The sequence below is a fragment of the Cervus canadensis genome, chromosome 18 (assembly GCF_019320065.1).
Source record: "Cervus canadensis isolate Bull #8, Minnesota chromosome 18, ASM1932006v1, whole genome shotgun sequence".
Taxonomy (NCBI): Eukaryota; Metazoa; Chordata; class Mammalia; order Artiodactyla; family Cervidae; genus Cervus; species Cervus canadensis.
Window position 1 is genome coordinate 61,859,503 of NC_057403.1, and position 14,280 is coordinate 61,873,782.

Consider the following 14,280-nt stretch of genomic DNA (forward strand, 5'->3'; position numbering starts at 1 on the left):
GTAACCGGGGACTATTTCATGTGACTCTTAGATGTCCTTCCTTGTTATTCTGTTTGTAGATGGTGTAATGAGAGTATTTTGTGGCTACCCATAAGATACGAAAATGATCAGGAACACAAAATTTTCTTTTTTTTTAAATGACTTAGTTTTATTTTTCTTCTTCTGTTTTCATTGCTAGTGTTTAAGTAAGGGCAAAATTTTGGTTGTTTCTGTTTAACAAGGGCCCATAATGCACTAAGAGGAAATTTACACGAGTGGACTCACAACTAGAAAGATTTGGAAGGCAAAGTTTATTTCAATGTAATGAGTTACAACACAATGTTTAACAAAATTACAATGTTTAACAAAGTTACAATGTTTAACAAAATTGATTTTTGATTTAAGAAAAAAGTAGGTTGTGAAACATTTTACATGGCCCAGCATCACTTTCTTCAGCATTCAGCGTGTGTGGTTTTTGTACTGACAGCCCCTGGGAGTTCTGCAGCCCTTCACCCTCAGAACCGAGTTCTGGGCCTGTATGAGCAGCTCAGAGCGGGCGCGTTCCTCCAAACGCAGCCTTCTCAGGAGGCGATGGTCTCTACCCGCCCTCCATCAGCGCCATAACCCAGATTAACATCCCCCAAAGCAATCTTTCAAGAAACATGTTTCTGTTAAGTTTGGTGTAGAAGAAAAAAAAGTCACCAAAATAGTAAGAGGTTCACTGAACTCAGACTTAGCCCTAAAGCTCAAGCTAAACTCCCCAGGAGGCTCCCTAAGACACAACTTTACTCTTAACACTGAAATGTGCCCCAGGCGGGACCCCACCCAGTTAACAGGTCAAACCCAGCACTTTCCAGCCAGGCCAGCCCATGGCAAGGATACGACTGAAGGAGAAGATTTTGTTCAGGGTCCTGATCCCTTTCTCTCTGAGTACTGACTGATTTATCTGAAATGTCCCTTGATATGAAATTTGCTTGGGTGATCTCATGGTGTCCAGGACAAGCCCAACTCAGGTCCAGGCAAATTACCTCCTAGCAAACACCTGTCTCTCAGCACATTATTCTGGGCACGATGCCCACCAATCTGTTTTTCATCCTTTATCTTTTATTTGCAATTGTGCGTTTCCTTATGTGCTGCGCTGTGTGGTGCTTGGTCGCCCAGCTGTGTCCACTCTTTGCGACCCCATGGACTGTAGGCTGCCAGTCTCCTCTGTCCATGGCAGTTCCCAGGCAAGAATACTGGAGTAGGTAGCCGTTCCCTTCTCCAGGGGATCTTCCCAGCCTAGGGATCGAACCCAGGTCTCCCGCGTTGCAGGCAGATTCTTTACCATCTGAGCCACTGGGGAATTATAACTTTGTTTTTATTCCTCTTGATGTAATAGGCATAAGTTTATGAATTTTGAATTATGGTTGAATCCAACTTCAGGATGTCTGAGAACTGGATCTGGCAGGGACAGGCATGTAGCAAGTGAATAAATAACTGCATTAACCATGGAACCTCAAGACAAACTCTGGAACGTGAGTTTCAGCAGAAAGCCTTCTCTTTTTTTCCCTTGGCCGCACCTTGTGTGCGGCTTTCAGCATCTTAGTTCCCCCACCAGGGAGTGAACCCTAGTCACAGCTGTGGGAACACTGAGTCCTGACCACTAGGCTGCCAGGAACTTCTCCAGGCAGCCTTCTCTTTAATGACACTTCTGTACTTCCTCAGTGGAGTGGGAGATGTCGATAATTAAGAAAAGTAAAATTAGAAAAGAGACAGTTTAGAAGACTATATGTATAGACTGTTTTATATCCCTTCCAATTGATAGAATATTTAGGAAACATCAAGTTTCAGAAAGGTTAAGTGGTGTTTTTCTTAGACAAAATAACAGAAGGATAGGGACTCCCCGACTCTGAGCTCCCAATGGAAGGGGCATGAGTTCAGTCCCTGGTTGGGGAACCAAGATCCCACACGCTGCATGTCCAATAAATAAATAAAACAAAACATTAAAAAAAAAATAACAGAAGGATACTTTCTCTCAGTATATATAAGTGTTATATAATAAATATATATATATACATCTATATTTGGGCTTTCCTGGTAGCTTAGAAAGTAAAGTATCTGCCTGCAATGCGGGAGACCTGGGTTTGATCCCTGGGTTTGGAAGATCCCCTGGAGGAGGATACTGCAACCCACTCCAGTATTCTTGCCTGGAGAATCCCCATAGATAAAGGAGCCTGGTGGGCTACAGTCCACGGGGTCGCAAAGAGTCGGACATGACTGAGTGACTAAGCACAGCACAGCACATCTATATTTATTCATATTCATATATAGTGTGTTATATTCTTAGGAATATTAAGAAAGTGCTACACTTATTTCTCAGTGTGACGTGTGTGCTATAATGGATGCAAAGTTAGAGATAAGAATATGTGATTTGACATAAAAGTTGGTAGTAAAGAAAATCTTACAGTGTGAATACCAACGATGAAGGTTTTGGGTACTGAGGTCAAGTTTTCTAGGTTTTAGCCTAGAAAGAGTAATATTTACCCAAAAATCTAAATTGTGTCCCAGGTCATTAGCATCCCAGTCATGGCAGCTTAACCAATTCCTGGCAAAATGTTGCTAGTGTTTCATGCATAGGAGTCATTCTGAAAAGGACCCCAGGACTGAATGAGAAGAAACAATATACTTCATATGTGCTCAGTTTCATTGTATTTAATAACACTTCTAATCTTGGGAATTTCACATTTTATTTGAACTTTTAAATTAGAACATTAGAAATAAAATATGGAGAGAGATAAATTAGGAGTTTGGGATTAACATATATACATTCCTATGTATAAAATAAATAACCAACAAGGACTTACTGTATAATACAGGAAACAGTATTTTGCAATAACCTATAAGGGAGAAGGTTTATTTTCCCTTATAGGGAAAAGAATACATATATTTTATGTATATGTACATGCATATACATATATATATGTACAGGGAACAGAGATTCACATATAAAACTGAATCACTGTGCTGCATACCTGAAGCATGACACTGTAAATCAACTAGACTTCAATTTTAAAAGATAATAATATGTTTAAAATATAATTAATATAGTAAAACCTACTTACATTTCTCCTATAGCACTCAGACACCTCAGATTTTAGAGCAGCAGAATTCAGTGGCATGTTGATTTTTATCAAGTCTGGGAGTCAAGGGAAAACAGCATGAAGATCTTGGAAAATCAGAATGATGTTAAAGCATTAGAAGACTAGAAGGGTAGATTTAAATGGTAATACTATTATAATAATTATAATTTTAATGGGTAAATAATTAATGAAAATATTAAACATGAATTATAATTTAGCATTCTAATGGCAAATATATAGCAAACTTCAATTTCATTAACATTATATCATCTGGGCTTATACTATCAAGTTATTAAATAAATATTAATAATGAAATAATTTATCAATGTAATTATGTATTACTATTAAATATTAATAGAAATAATTTTGAACTTAAAATATTTTATTAATACCAGTTATATTAATGATTGCTAAAATATTACATTTGCATGTTCATTTAGGACAATACTTTCCAAATTTATCATTAATACTTACATAGAATGATATACAACATCTGTTGGTCAATAAACAAAGTGATGCTCCTTATATTGATGTCATTTTCCATTTGACTGAACAAAGAAAATGAATAATTTGGAAATGAATGGATGTTTTTGAGTGATGTTTTAATGTCCTTTTATTTTCAACATAATCATATTATTCATTTCATATTTTTGAAATTTTCATATGTGTTCATATCCTCACTTGAAAAACTGAAACTATTCACAAAATTAAATGCATATTTAATTTTTTTTTTCTGGTGAAAGGTACTTTACATAAATATTCAACTTATAGTCAACTAGTCCTCTTTTAATCTAAGCATGTGATCAGTGTTAACAAGTGTTAATACGAATGGCATTAAATTTCACTATATTAACTCCTTAACTTACACTTTCATTTTAAACAATTTTGAGATGTTTCTGGAAAGTTTCCTCTGCATTTGCACTTATCCAGGTGGCAGGATACTTCATAAGCCCCTCCATTATGTTTTTATAAACTATTCTTTTATTATAAATTTTATTAAAAGTATAATTTATTTACCATGAAATGTATCCTTTTAGGGTATGCAATCCAGTGGTTTTCAGCAGAGTCAAAGAGTTGTGCCACCCTCAACCAAAACAAGAGCTAATTTTTTAAAACTTCCATAACCTATAAAAAGAAATCCCCTATCAATTAGCAGTCAGTCCGCATTCTCTCCACTCCCTAGAAACCGCTAACCTACTTTCCGTCTCTATGGATTTGTCCATCCTGGATGTACCATGGAAATGGAATCAGACACACATTGTTGAATTTACAATCAATCAACTTACAGAATACCTTCACAGCAACACTAAGATTAGTTTTTTAACCATGATAACACATAAACAATATCAATGATGGAAAAACTGTTTCTGTAACAGCTAAGGAAAATAGAATACAGAGTAGGGATATCCATATAATATTAAGATAATATCATCAAGCCAAAATAATTAAGAAACAAAAGTATTAAAAACTATACAGAACAAAGCAATTATACCAATGTATACATATTTATGTATTATAAACTAGAAAGCACAGATTTTAAGTCATATATGGAACGACGTTATGACTGATGCAAAATTAGAATCTCGTAGACTCTGTATTTCCTCTTAATCCGATTACTTCAAGTTTCTTCTGAAAAGTGTTCAATATTTATTGAAGGGATTAAGTAGGAGAGTATTTAAGAGATGGGTGGGCTGTTCTGGGTGTTTATAAATCCTGTGTCTTGGGGAACTGCTCAGCTGTCCACTCCTCTCTGCAGAATCCGGATACCTCTTCCCAAGATGGATCAAAACAGCACTCCAAGTGGTCTTTTGCTCTTTTCTTTGGTAATACCACATGCTTTATTTTCCAGAGTTTATAAAAAGTAAAATCACCATTATGATTAGAGGAACAGATTGCTGAAGTAGGTGCTGTTTGCAGTGATAAGTTGTGTCAGGGGATTGATGGGTACTCTGAAGTTAATAGAATGGAATCCCATATTTAAGAGGCAGCACTGAGTCCCATAAGTGGGTTTTCAAAAGTCTTAGAGTTAACATTTTTAATGGAGAAAAATTTATATGGCATACATAATATTTTACATTTAGCTTATATCTAACAATATATTAATGATTATACCTAATGATTTACTATATTAATGATACCTAATGACTTAAAACATTAAACTTTATCACAAAATAAGTTTTGTATATTTTATTTATCCCTTTAATTTTTTCCTTATTTTACTTGTTTCACTTATTTCCATTTATTTTCCTAACTCCTATTTTCTTTGCACATAATTTTGTGGATTTCTAGTAATTTCTTGCTTTGGTAACTCAGATAACAGACTGTGTTTTACTTATTGTATCATATATGTATGTGTGTGTGTGTGTGTGTGTGTGTGTGTATTTGACCTATATGTCTCCTTTTTTTTTTTTTTTGGCTATGCTGGGCTGTTTGTAGGATCTTAGTTCCCCAACCAGGGATTGAAGTTGAGCCCTTGGCAGTGAGGGGACAGAGTCCTTACACTGGAACAGTAAGGAATTCCCATATCTCCAGTGTAGAATGACTTTAGGTATAGCCTTAAAGTAAAAATATAAAATAATCATTGAATTTACAGACTTTCAATCTGAACTGAACATAAATTACATGCTCACACAGTTTTTAATCTATAAACATACCCTTCATACTTCTCCCCATTTTCTCTTCATCAGACATTCTACAAAAAGAACCCTGGCAAGGCAAGATTATTTATAACCAGAGTCAAAAGCGTCCAAGCATGGTTTGAACGCTTTGTACCCTGAACAAGCAACCAGGAAATAGCTGTCCAAGGAAATTGGCATTCCAGAAGCTAAAGTTTGGGTAAGTATCAGGTATTTCATTATTCTGGTTCAAGGTAAAGAAAACAAGTAGGCTTAGCACTGGCAGGCAATTTACTCTTATATCAGGTATGTTTCCCAGAAGGTTTTTCCTGTTATATATTTAAAGCAAAATAAAAACAAGAGTTCCCTCTTTTACCAATGGAAGAAACCTCTGTTACTTCTTTTACCAACTGGTTGGGCGTATTTAGTATTGGAGGAAAGAGTATACTGGAATCTCTCTCCCAATAGAAGATAACTGAATCAGCTTTTTAAATTAATTACTTTGGCTGCCTTGGGTCTTAGCTGCACACCCAGGCTCGCCCGTGCTACACACAGCTTTCTCCAGCTGCAGCGCACAGGCTGAGCTGCCCCGTGGCATGTGGGATCTGAGCCCCCTGACCCGAGACTGAACCTATGTCCCCTGCATTGAAAGGTGGATTCTTAACCACTGGACTACCAGGTTAGTCCCTAAGTCAACTTTTGAGATTTAGAGAATATAGGAAATCAGATCACTATGTTAATGATATGGTATCATTAATGATATGGTATCACTGGAATATAAACTACAGAATAAAGATTAATATGTAATTGTGAGGAAAACTGTGGGATAAACACACATGTAAATTCCCAATTCTCAGGCTAGTTTTTTCCCCCACTAATATCTGAAATGTAACTCACATACAGGAGTGCATGAAATAAAATCCCATACTGTATCATTGTGAATAAACTACTGATGTAAAAATAAAGCTGGATTTCTTCAGTCAGCAAAGAGCTGTAAATAAGACAAGTACACCAACTGAAACAGTACTGAAACCAATAAAGGTCAGTAAAAAAGATGCTTTTAGAGAAGAATGAGCTCAGATTTTTGTATCAAAAACAGTTTCCAATAAATCACTATATGTAAGGGCTATAAGGGCATCAGTCTGAGGGGACATTAGGAAGAAGAAAATTTCCTCTTTTCTCAATGTATTTGTTTTAGGAACAGGAAACAGTTTCCCCAAATCCCAGTAATAAAGTGCCCTTTGGGGGAATATCTGAAGCTTCCTTGGTGGCTCAGACAGTAGAGAATCTGCCATCAATGCAGGAGACCCACGTTTGATTCCTGGATCGGGAAGGTCCCCTGGAGAAGGACATAGCTACCCACTCCAGTATTCTTGCCTAGAGAATTCCACAGAGAGGAGCCCGGTAGGCTACGGTCTGTGGAATCGCAGATTGGACACAACTGAGAGACTTTCACTTTCAAGAGTATCTAGTGACTGGCTGCATGAGAGGTACTAGGCCCGTTTGAACTGAGGTAGAGAATGGCAAGTCCAGGAAGCAATGTAGGATGAGCTTGTTTCAGCCATTGTGTTCAGTAACTTGCTTATTCGTTTCCAATTTCCACTTGGGCTTAAGACTTACTAGAAAATATTTTGATTAATTAAAGAACAGATATAACCTTTTAGAAAAATGTCTGGGATATGAGCGGTTCATCAAATATTGGTTATCATTTACACCCTACTCTTACCATGAATTATCAAATTATCAAAATAAAACACTCAGAAATTATTGGAACATACATTGCAATGCTGACTCCAGTAACGAGGAAACAAAATACAACTGGTTATATTAGTGATAATTTTTTTTTTTATTAGTGATAATTTTAAAGCAAGATATCTATTGCCCACAACGGGATGAAGGAAGTAAGAGGCAGTGTGGATGAGTTGGCCCTGCTCATGACTGTCGCTAATTCTACCGTCTTACATAAAGAAATGCTTTTCTAAGATATATTCCATACATATGTATTATCAAATGGCATTTCTAATGAAGAGTTGATGCGACACGAGGGAGAGAGAGATTGATTTCCTTTGAGAGAACTAACGGTGTTTCTTAAACCAGGGAAATTTAGTTTGGATACCCTGAGGATGACCATACAAGAAATGCTAATTTGAGAGCAGATTGTGTACTGTCCTGAATTTTATGCTAATAATAGCATCATTCCCAGGATAATGCACTTTCTCTTAGGGATATTATCCCAAGAGCAGCTGATCAACTAGTTTTGTTTAACTGCAATGATATCTGGAATAACATAGACTGCATTACATGACTTTCATGTCTTCCTTTCCCACTCAGATTTGGTTCAAAACCACACAGCAACACAGAGACTATTAGGGTTCAGCTCCTCCTTAGGAGAAGACCAAACTCATGAACAGAACCAGCCTTGGCCTTATACTCAAGGTAAGAACCCACCAGGCCAAATGCAGTTCATCAGTGGGTCCCATTGAGAAGAGGAATCAATCCTGCATGTTGTACCCAAATTCACCACAGAGAATCCTTAGTTTTGGAGCCAATTACAGCTTGTTCTTTGTAACCTAGGGTCAACAATAGGTGGCTGGGACATACAGGTTCTGAGCAAGCAAGGCTTTGGACTTTTTGGTCCTTCTGCTCTAAGCAGGGCGACATCCTCCTCTTCTGTCATCTCAGGGGGATTCAGAGGGAGTAAGAGGTTAGCACTACCTTCTCAAGTTTGAGTTTCCAGCTTGAATGCAAAAATGTCCTAAAACCCTCCCTTTTGTCCCTGCGTTCTCTTTTAGAATACTTACCAAAAGAAGTCACACAAGACCAGCCAGCCATCCCAAGATCTTAATCAGACATTCCAGTTCAAGCTTTCTAGAGGAACCAATTCCTTGATATTGCCACCAGGAAAACTCTAGCCAAACAGGCATTCGGAATTGAGAATTCAAGTAAGTTTGATGTCTATGGCAGCAAATATCCCTTCTGTTAAATGATACTACCCCGAGTGGTTGCTGGAAAACCGTGACTAACCTAGATTATCACAGTAATCAAGGACAAAGACATGGGATAGTAAACATCTGGCACTGCAAGTCACACTCCTGAAAAAGGAAGAATTTTCTAATCAAATTGTCAGCGATGCATCTGTTCAGAACTACCAGCAGCAGAACTGTAGGGAAATGTGAAAGTCAAGGTCAATTTTGAGAACACTCTGTTAGGTTCTCTAGAGCTGGGCACTGTTGTCATTTTGGGCCAGATATTTCTTTCTCGGGAGGGGCGATCAGTCCTGGGGTAATGTTTTTCAGCATTCCTGGCCTCTACCAACTAGCATCCTGCACACTTCTCCTTCCCCATTCTTAACACTCTCCCAAAAATCTACAGGCACAGGCAAATTGGGGAACAAAATCACCCTCATGAGTACCTTCTTCTACCTAAATTACAGGGAAAGCAGTTCATATATGTTCAATGTTCATGACAAGGAAGCATGTTCTTAGGTCTATCAGCAGAATGACTCTCAAAAACACTTATGTTTATTAACCCTTACTCAGATTTATACACATTTACAAGATCTGTATTCCTGTGCACACACTGATAAAGAGGAAAAAAATGTCAGCCTGGTCAAGAGACCTTGCTCCCTGGTCCACTGCTGAAATCGGAGGGTGGCTCCTAAAGCATATGCCTTTTCAGCCGAGTTTCAATTCATCTAAGGTTGACTGTTGAAAGTGCTATGACCTAAATCTATGTTTGCAAGTGTGTATATGTATACACATACATACATACATATACATATATACACATACATATATACATATACATATACACACATACTAAACACATGAACCAGGGTAATTAGTTTCATACATATACCTCCTGAGATTTGCACCTACATAACAGGCCCTTATTTCTTGCCTTATGATGTCCATGTCTCTGTTTTTCTCACAGAGATGTGGTTTCAGGACCCAAGATCTCTGTACCCTGGGCAGAGAAGTGAGCCTGTGAATTCCTTGCTAGATGGCCCAAATGGGAGACCTGGTCCAACAGTTCAGCAGTATGAAATTGGCCTGTGAACTCTCCCAGGCCAATCTCATCATCTTCCTTCCTCCAGTTCTTTCAGCGGGAACCAATCATTTCTACCTGTTCTCCCTTCCTATGTATCCTGTCCCTAGTGTGATCCAAGGACAAAGCGTCATGACGCAGCCTGTGAAGCTGTGCAGGGAGAACGAACTCTCCACGCTAACATCTGGGAATGATGGGCCTGTACCGCTGACTGTGGGAGGAGACCCAGATACTCAGGATCCTTTCTGGTCCCAATAACAAGAACACCAGGACCACCCAGAACAGACAGACGTGGGAATGCTACAGTTGGGAGACTATTCTCAGCCTCAACCTGAGCACAAAAGAAAACTGCCACAGGCTCCGGGCCCGGAGGACCTATCTCTCGTCCTGCTGTGGGGGGTGAGTGCCGCCGGGCTGACTGCAGAGTGGGGCCCTCAAAGGGGCCATGGGGACGGACTGCTGCCACGGGACACGCGAGCTAGAGCGTCTCCCATCCTCACGCAGTCTCACCAGCAACGCAGAGAAACCGCAAGACTTTAGGTCAACTCCTGCCACCCACAGGTTGTCAGTAAAAGGTACAGATTTTTTTTGAATCCTCATTCACAGGAAGAGAACCCTCCAGGACTCCAGCTGTGCCTCAGGGAGTAAGATTTTCAGGCTCTTCTGAAGACACTGCAAAGCTCACCAGGGCCTGAGCTTCTGGAGGAAGAAGATGGCATTCTGAATCTGATCCAGGCCTCCCTTCTTTTGATGCAGATCAGAAGAATTTAAGGAACAATTGCGGAAGCCATCCCGCCAGGGGCGAGATTAGGGCTGAGGACAGGAGGAGCCAACTGGAAACCCAAATGGAGGTTGTCCGTGGGCAGTGGTTCTCTTCGGTACTCTACTAAGGATTCCTTCCAAGCTCCACTCTGCCTCTGGAAGCACCTCAGGACACATCTGCTGAATTCTTGTGGCAAAAAAAGCATTTTAAGTGTGACCTCTGTGATGACCACGTCCTCCACCACCTGGAAAATCCACAAAGGGGAGCCTAACTCAGGCGAGAAGAGGTTTCTGAGGGACATCAGAACTGCTTTCCTTCCTGGCAATATGGGAGGGCAAACTTGAAATTTGTTATGTAAAAAATGGATGGATGCTGTACTTCCTGATGGAGTTCATAAAACTGATCTTTTTCCCAAAGCTCCAAGGGTTTAAATTAGGAACCAGACACTACCTCAGTATCCATCATTAAGGGAACGATTAAATGGATTAGGACAAATCCTTCAATACTGAGTAACCTTTACTTAGCAGTGTATTTTTACTTAAACTATTTAAAACATACAAGAAATTGTAATAGCAACACCATATCGTCACCAAACATAGTCTAATGATGCTAATATTTCCATTTTTTAGGGTTTCTAATGTATTTGCATATATGATTATATATGTCCATAAAATTTTTCCTCAGATAAACATTGTATGTTTATCAAAACTTGGGATAACCATTTTCACTCTCCATCTTCTCCCTTCTTTTGAAAAGGTAATTTCTAAAAATAGATTTTGGTTTATGTGGGTCTACCTTGGTAATAAAATGGCTTTAAAAAGCATTACTTCCTAAAAAAAAAAAATTACTTCTTTGTTCATCAATTTGTTTTCTGTTTTGTCATATTTGCTTTACTTTCCATATGAAGGTGTTGAAAGATCAATACACATACGTCTGGTTTTACAGATACTAGTTTTGCACAAATACAGTTGTGAGGTGGACATCCTTCTGGTATCTGGGTGTGTTACAGGCAAGAGTTCTCTAGGTGTTCATACTGAAGCACAAGTGCCAGAATATTCCAGCACCAAGATTTACGGCCAAATTACACTCAGCACAAGGAATTTTTCCTAATATGAGCGGTATCTTCATTAACCACTTACATAATTAAAACTCACATGCATATATACAGGTATTTGTGGCACAAATCTACCCAAAAAATGATATATTTGACAGTAGATGCCATGCCAGTTTGATTTTTAGATTGTTCCCCCAGATGACTCTCATGCAACCAGAGCTGAGGGCTCCTAGTATCTTTCCTGTACTTCAACCTATGTAGGCAGTTCTTCAACTTATGAAAACAAGTCTGATGACTTGAGAAGGGAAAACTCTACATCTGTATCTATAATCCTCTTCATTTATATGCACGTCTGTATCTCCATGTTTATATGTATTGCTCTATGTAAATATACATGTTTATTGTTCACCTACACAGCCTCTAGAGCTCCCCTCTATACTCTTCTCTGTTCATATCTCTGTATCTACCCATCTATAGCCTCTGGAAGGACACAGGATGACTTTCTCTAGAGAGAGAAAAAAGTAAATTTTCACCTCTGAAGCAAGCAGTGAGGTTAAGTCTCTAGAGAAAAATGCAGGGAACAGTGTCTGACCAAGGGAGTCAGGTTGACTAGTTCAAAATCTCGAGTCTGATGTGCTTTTCATGAACTGGGTGACCAGACATCCTATCTGATTGAGGTGATCCATGGGTGTGGATGGGGCTCAACCAGTGGAGGGCTTAAAAGTTGTCATGGTCGAGGCCGCCACAGCCTGAAAACAAGGTCGAGAACGTGGAGGCTGCAGGGTTTTGGACCTTGCAGGTGGCAACTCCAGTGGACCTTGCTTGGTGCCCAGGACTAGAGCATCGGATTGTCCCATCCCAGCAGTGCCTTCAATAAAAGGCGTCTGCCCTCCTCCTAGAGGTCCCTGGGGTGCCAAGGCGCTGGGCCCTTAGTTCTCAGACCCCTCTAGGCTGAAAACCTTTGGACTGAGGGGCTTCTGAGAAAGGCTGCCCCCAATAAGAGAGACACCTAGGGGGAACCCTCCCTCTTTGGCTATTGGCAGCTGCAGCAGCCACCTTTCTACCACAAGGGGAGTGACTGACAGGACAAGCTAAGGATGGCAGGGCAGAAAACTACAACCTTAAAGCCCCCTAACTCAAGACTTGTTACATATACAAAATATAAATTCTCTTACTTGTTGAAGTTCTTTAGAGTTAGGTTTTCTGTTACATATAATAAACACCTGGCTTTTGATAAGCCAGATGGGGTTATGATTCAGCAAACAGCATTAGTCCAAAAGCAAGCGAGGATGAGAACAATGCAAAGAGCAGCATAAACTTTCAAAGCTGCAACCACTTAAATGGAATAGGGAACAGACAAAAACAATACCAGGAATGTTCACTGCTGCAGAGAAAGAGAAGACAGAATGTTTCTGCCACTAAGGAAGTTGTGGAGGTTATTTAAGGCTGGAATAAGTAATCTCAAAAGCTGGAATAAGAGAAAGCCAGGGGGGAATAATGAGAAAGGCCCAGAACTCAAGAGCTTAAAGGATTTAAGAAATAATGTCTCCCAGAATACAAGCAGAAAGCAAACTCATGAAGTCGAGGAAAGAAAATCCAAAGAACAAGATTATCTAGAAGCTTAAGGCAGAAGTATCTCAGTATTAAGACTTAAACAGTTGGTCTTTGGAACAGATTCAGCTATAGTTCAATGCCATTAACTATTAAAATCCAACTCATTTTCCTTGCTTAGTTTTGGGCTCCCAAAAATACTTCTGATAATTTGTTTCCCCACATATATACCAGCCCAAGAGATGAAATGATCTGAGAAATTACAAAACCAGATATTTGAAAATTACTGGTTTATAATGAACACTAGAAGTTGGCATATGTTTTGGCTTAAACATGTCTTCTGGTAGTATGGGTATAATAAATCAGACCCTTTGGCACATGACAGACAAAACTAGAATCTCTAGCTCTATAAAGCCAATAGGCTGTGGTAACTTTCCTGAGGTACAGACATGGTAGATGACATGTCCATTTCATATCTAAAGCAATGATTTTCAACCACCCTAGTGTCACATCATAAAAGAAAAACACATTTCAAACAAATATCCACCACCAACCCCTCCTAAGCCCCATTTAAGAATCACTACCGTAGCGTCTTCCTGGTGACCCAATGGTTAAGACCCCATGTTTCCACTGTAGGGGGCTCGGGTTTGATCCCTAGTAGGGAAACTAAGACTAAGATCCTGCATGCCACAAAATGTGGCCAAAAAAAAAAATCACTGAGCCAAAAAATAGTGAGCAAATGAGTGGTTTTTAATATTTATTTATGCACTTATTTGGGCTTCCCTTGTGGCTCAGCTGGTAAAGAATCGCCTACAATGCAAGCGACCTGGGTTCAATCCCTGGGTTGGGAAGATCCCCTGAAGAAAGGAAAGGCTACCCACTCCAGTATTCTGGCCGAAGAATTCCACGGATAGTCCGTGGGGGCGCAAAGAATCAGACACAACTGAGCAACTTTCACTTCACATGCACTTGTTTATTTGGCCATACCCACGTCTCAGTTGCAGCATGTGGGATCTTTGATCTTTGTTGTAATGTGAAACCTTTTAACTTTTTCAGGGGTTTTGTCAATTAGATCTTTTAGCTATGGCATGCACACTCTTAGTTGCAGCACGCGGGATCTCTGACCTTTGTTGTAACATGTGAAATCTT

The 14,280-nt window shown here is 39.3% G+C and overlaps 1 long non-coding RNA gene across 1 annotated transcript; it reads right to left on the reverse strand.

Annotated features, from left to right (window-relative positions):
• Positions 1-360: 360 nt before the first annotated feature.
• On the reverse strand, positions 361-7,063 carry LOC122420082. Its single transcript, XR_006263171.1, has 3 exons — positions 3,576-7,063; positions 3,084-3,187; positions 361-1,422 (listed from the first exon to the last, which is right to left on the reverse strand). It is a non-coding gene; the product is annotated as an uncharacterized LOC122420082 (long non-coding RNA).
• Between the last annotated feature and the right edge of the window lie 7,217 nt (positions 7,064-14,280).